The sequence below is a fragment of the Megalobrama amblycephala genome, linkage group LG5 (genome assembly GCF_018812025.1).
Source record: "Megalobrama amblycephala isolate DHTTF-2021 linkage group LG5, ASM1881202v1, whole genome shotgun sequence".
In the NCBI taxonomy this organism is placed as follows: domain Eukaryota; kingdom Metazoa; phylum Chordata; class Actinopteri; order Cypriniformes; family Xenocyprididae; genus Megalobrama; species Megalobrama amblycephala.
The window spans coordinates 35,389,799-35,396,149 of record NC_063048.1 but is presented as its reverse complement, the minus strand read 5'-3'; positions in this window follow the sequence as shown (position 1 = coordinate 35,396,149).

Below are 6,351 nucleotides of genomic sequence, written 5' to 3'. Positions count from 1 at the left end.
GTGTCTCTTAAGATGTATTTTCTGTGTGAAGCTCTTTTCCACACTGATCACATGAGAACGGCTTCTCTCTGGTAATGAACTCTCATGTGACGCTCAAGACTTTGTTTCAGTTGAGAAACTCTTTCCACACTGAGTGCAGGTTGTAGATTTCTTGTCTCTTCTTTTCTTTAAAAATGTATTTTCAGTCTTTGAGCGACTCAAAGGTTTTTTTCCAGGTTTGTCATGATGTTTCTCCTCCACTTCACTCAGTTCTTCACTCTCCTCGCTTCCTCTTCCATCAGCTCTGAAATGAAAGACAAATGTGTTATTTAATTTTCAGTATATCAAAATAAAATAAAATAGTTCTTCACTCTCCTCCTTCACTTTCATCAGCTCTGAAATTAAAGAAAAAAAGTTTAATTTTATTCTCAGAACATCAAAACTCAAATAGAGAAATATGAAGTGAAAGGACAAAGTGAGCCCAAAATTATTCCCATAATTTTCACATATTTTTATTAATTATGTATGTCCCTGAAAATCTCCACGAGTAAGTTACATTGATTGTCCAATTATTACTTCTAAAACATTATAGGCCCAAATCTCATGTTTCTGTCAAGAGAACTATTAAAAATATCTGTGTTTCCACTGTCACTTTCTGGGGCTTGATCGAGCCTCGTAAGGGCTTCCTCAGGGCCAATACCTTGGGTCAAAGTGGGCTAACTTGGGCTTGAGGAGTGCTTATGAACAAACATTATCAGAAGTTTATCAGAGTTTGGAGAAAGTCAGCGCCTCAGATCATTTCATACAGAGCTACCAGCTAAAATTAGCATTAAAGACATTGAAATAATCTCACTTTCAGACAGCAGCATGTGTGTGTGAAATAACTTCTGTTTGCAATCCATATCTCCGCAAATAGGCTAAACTTCGTTTTTTCATTCGGTTTTTTTATCCTCACATTGGATAATTTGCTTGAAAAATATAGCATTGATTATTCTTTCTAATGAAATGTGATGTAAACTTATGATAATCTATATATATATATATATATATATATATATATATATATATATATATACATATATATCCTTAAATGCTTCCGTAATAAAACCTGTGTTGTTTTGTGCTGTCCTGTATTAGCCTACAAATAAACAGACACGACTGAATAAGTAGACCTACGTGATTCTTTCTTTTGTGAAATAACAGTAAATACAACTTTATTTCTGTATGATTAATGTGCAATCCACAAAAATTAATTAATGATGATCAGTCTATCACTTTTTATTGTGAAATGTGGTAAAACATCGTTGCTTGGGTTTTAAATATTTAAAATAAAACAACAAAAAAGGCAAACGGCTGCTTTTATCAGGTTCAGCCCGCTGGAAGCCCTCGCACACACTGGCCCGACACACTTATCTAATGTAAAAACATTAAAAAATATATACAACAGTGCCACAGTGCTGATACCAAACTTTGTAATTATTAAGGGCCGGTCACACTGGACTTTTCCTTCCAGATTATTGCTGAAGTAAAAGTACCTGAAGTACTATCATGAATGAATGAAGAATAAACACCAACCTCTTTGTTCTTCAGTATCTTCAGTGTGTTTCATTCTGCAGGGTTCTGGATCACTCATGTTCTCACTGTCCTCTTGAATGAACTTTAATAAAACAGATTTCAGCTCTTTCCCATTTATGGGGGAACTGTTGTGGGAGGAGCTTCACTGATGATGTGACTGCTGTGGGAGGAGCTTCACTGATGATGTGACTGCTGTGGGAGGAGCTTCACTTACATATTAACATAAACATATCTGTAGTCTTGACTGCATAAATGTGTGTTTGTTTTCGCAGCGAAATTCACTTGATCTTGTGTTTCTGGTGTCCTACATTCACATGTGTAGGGACTCGTTCGACAGACGTTACCAAATGGCTTTATCAGCCAGAGGCATGATTGAACAAAGCTTCATTTGGTTCAAAAGATCCATTTCCTGACAGGAAAAACCTAGCCTTAACAGAAGTGATGACACGACTTCTTTTAACAAAGGACTCTGTCTAAAGGACTTCTTAGCTCATCAGCAATAAACTAATCAGAACCCATCACGTGGGTCTGATCACATTAAATCTATTGATTCTCTCACAAAACCCTCTTGTATTATCGGACGGAACAGGAAAACACCCATCAACAAATTTAAAGACGAATCTGTCCTATCTATACCTCCTTTGTGTTGAGCAATCCATTTTGACCCGGTCACTTGTGACTCCGGTCGCTGTTCAATGACTTTATGCTTACAGACTCAATCTTGAATTTCAAATGGACCATCATTAAGAGATCATTTTAAACTATATACAGAATAATACATGCCATGATGTAATTACTAACATGTCTATTCAATGTATTAAATATGTGGGTTTTCTTCAAATGCATTATTGTAATCATTGTTTTAATTAGGTCAGTCTAGTAATATGTGTGTAAGAAGTGTGTCATGTTTGAGTTCTAAATGCAGAATTTATAATTCTCTGTAATTCTGTGTGAATGAAATATTGAAATTTGGTACCAGAGAAATATTAGGAAACTTTATGAAGTTACTGATAAACATGATTATGTTCCACGGACATCACAATCAATGGACAATAGACTGGGCGTGTCTAAGCTCCGTAGCAACGTCTCATTGGAGCAACACATCGGGGGACGGAGCTAACTTCCTCCTTTAAAACTATGCTTTCCCAATAGCATGTGTTGGTATCTCCTGCTTTCACACTCCATCACTGAGAGAAAAGAAGAAACTAATGTGAAATTAACACACATTTCATTTGAACAGACCACACAATTCTCTTCTTTTAAATTACATCATTATAAATAAAACATATAGTTATATATAACACAATGTGTAATAACAACATAATACTAAAATTAAAAGCAAAACATTTATAATAGTTTTAGATTTATGAGCATATAAATGAAAGTCTGAGACAGGGAGAGTTTTCAGTTTCTGCACATAAAAACTGTTCCATGTTAAATATCTAATTACTTTATTACAATCAATGTTGTTATAAAATCAAACCATTTTTCATAGTTATAGTTAATTCAGAGTTATTTAGCAGTAGTTGATGAAGATGAGTGTCATTAGTGTTTGTTTTTGTGTTACCGGTGTTTTATCCATGTAATATTATGAGAAATATCAGTATTGTCTTTCAATATATCAGTTTTATAGTCTTTTCTCATATATCCTGACTCAAATAATCAGTTTCTAACAGCAAACACTCAGAATAAAGTGAGATGATCTGAATGTCTTGTTGAATGAGTGTTGATAGTCTGAGGATCATCAATATTAACAGAGAAACTGCTGAAAACACTCTTTATTTCATGTCAATAGTTCCTGTTTTCACCTCATTTATTATGCTGATGTCTTCAGATCTGCTGTAAATTGACACTTAAAGCTCATTTCATTGCTGTCAACAGACTGAGGGGATTTGATGATTACAAATATGTACATTTATTTCTCTCTTTATGCTTTCAACAGTTTTTGTCTTACAGTTCTTTACTACTTTTCTAGATATCTGCCATTATTTTAATGAAGAAACAGAATAAAGTTAGAATTAGAAACAAAAAGTTCTGAATTAGCATCAGTTGCTTTACAATAGACGGACATAAATGATTACAGGTCATTATCAATGAAGCTCCTCCCACATCACGCACATAATCAGTGAAGCTCCTCCCGCATCACGCACATCATCAGTGAAGCTCCTCCAACATCACTCACATCATCAGTGAAGCTCCTCCCACATCAGTTACATCATCAATGAAGCTCCTCCCACATCAGTTACATCATCAGTGAAGCTCCTCCCGCATCACGCACATCATCAGTGAAGCTCCTCCAACATCAATCACATCATCAGTGAAGCTCCTCCCACATCAGTTACATCATCAATGAAGCTCCTCCCACATCAGTTACATCATCAGTGAAGCTCCTCCCACATCAGTTACATCATCAGTGAAGCTCCTCCAACATCAATCACATCATCAGTGAAGCTCCTCCCACATCAGTTACATCATCAATGAAGCTCCTCCCACATCAGTTACATCATCAGTGAAGCTCCTCCCGCATCACGCACATCATCAGTGAAGCTCCTCCAACAATCACATCATCAGTGAAGCTCCTCCCACATCAGTTACATCATCAATGAAGCTCCTCCCACATCAGTTGCATCATCAGTGAAGCTCCTCCCACATCAGTTACATCATCAGTGAAGCTCCTCCCGCATCACGCACATCATCAGTGAAGCTCCTCCAACATCACTCACATCATCAGTGAAGCTCCTCCACATCAGTTACATCATCAATGAAGCTCCTCCCACATCAGTTACATCATCAGTGAAGCTCCTCCCACATCAGTTACATCATCAGTGAAGCTCCTCCCGCATCACGCACATCATCAGTGAAGCTCCTCCAACATCACTCACATCATCAGTGAAGCTCCTCCCACATCAGTTACATCATCAGTGAAGCTCCTCCCGCATCACGCACATCATCAGTGAAGCTCCTCCCACAGCAGTTCATCAATAAATGCAGGAATATTCCCATCAGACGAGCATCAGAGCATCAGGAAGAGCTGAAATCTGCAAAGACTGAGTTTAATAAAGAGGACAGTGAGAACATGAGTGATCCAGAACCCTGCAGAATGAAACACACTGAAGATACTGAAGAACAAAGAGGTTGGTGTTTATTCTTCATTCATTCATGATGCTGAACAACATTCATGATAGAAAGATTCAAGCACTTCTGCACATTTATAGAAACAGTTGAACTATGAAATGAGACATAATGACCTTTTCTAACAAAAGCTCAGTAAAGGGAAGTTTGAGAAACTTTCACAATGATTATCAACATCAGATCAAACTAAATATTTATTTCACATTATTTCAGTATCTGCTTCACAGTTTGCAAGAGTGTTTCCAGAATTTAGGCATTTTCAATATAGTTTACAACATTGTTATTTTTAGGAATAAACGTAAAGTAAATGAACTTTCCAGAATGGCTGACAGGGTTGTAAGTGTAACTTGAGCAAAATCTCTTCTTACAGTAACTTTGGTAACAGGGTTGATGAATGCAGTCATTCATTTGTGTAAAAACTGAAACAATGGATTGAGATTATTTTCTTGTCCCATCATGCTGTAGAAAGGGCCCATATGATGTCACTTCCTGGTGTCACAGTTTTAAGAAATCCTCTTTTTGAAAGCAGGAAATCAAGTCAGAAGTAACAGGGTTGAGTGAATCATGAAGGACACTGATAATAACACATTTAAAGATGCAGTCAGTCTAGACTTTGAGCATGTGAACTTTCTACAGACGCTGAAACGATCATGATATGATGTCACACTCCGTGAATCTCTTTTAAAATATAAATAACAAATACTAATCATTTCAGTATTCACAGTTTTAGGAAAATATATTAAACATCCGTCTAAAAGTTGATGTCAAAATATGGCTGTTAATATCACATTAGGTATTTTTGTCATTGATCAAATATATTTAATAGTTCTCACTACAGAAACATGCTCTAATGTTTTAAATATAATAATTGAGTAAAGAGCACAGGACACGCCTTGCCCAAACCTTTCTCCTCTTTTATCTGTGCACCCCTCCCTCTCCCCCTCATCCCTTCCTCTCCCCCTGATTCAAGACACTGAAAGTTCACTAAGAATGTCTGTAGACCACATAAGATGTTTCTTGTCAATTTATCTTTCACAAGGACCCTTTTTTAAAGACAAATATGGGCAATTTAAAAACAAAAATAACAATTTCCTTAAACTGAGTGGTTGTCAGATTCCTTAATCCTTGGCTAGTTTGCCACCTGAACACACACACACACACACACACACACACACACGCACACACATACTTGTTTGGGGTGCCTCGTGGGGGCACCAGTTATTTACCACATTTTGGGGACACCACTTTCCTGACATCCTAGAGACTAGATAAACGCATCAAAAAAAAAAAAAGTTTAATAAATACCTCTCTTAAAATGTAATTAATTCATTAAAATAAGGGTAGGTGGTAATCTGGGGACAGGTCAGGTTAACGCATGTGGGGACACAGGGACAACTCCTTATATGGGCATTAACGAAGTCCCATCTGGGGACAAAACCCTGACCAACTAGTGTATCAATAAGTACACATGGATGTCCAATCTGGGGACAAACCAGTGTAATCTACAGACAAAGAAAGGTCATAATATGGCCAGCTGGCCAATTCATAATGGTATTTCCAGAAGTTATATTGGTTTGTTAAAAATAGGGTGGTTTAATAAGTTAGTTCAGCTTAACTTCAAAAATGAACTTGAACAACATGCAATCTTCAACTGCAAGTCATTTC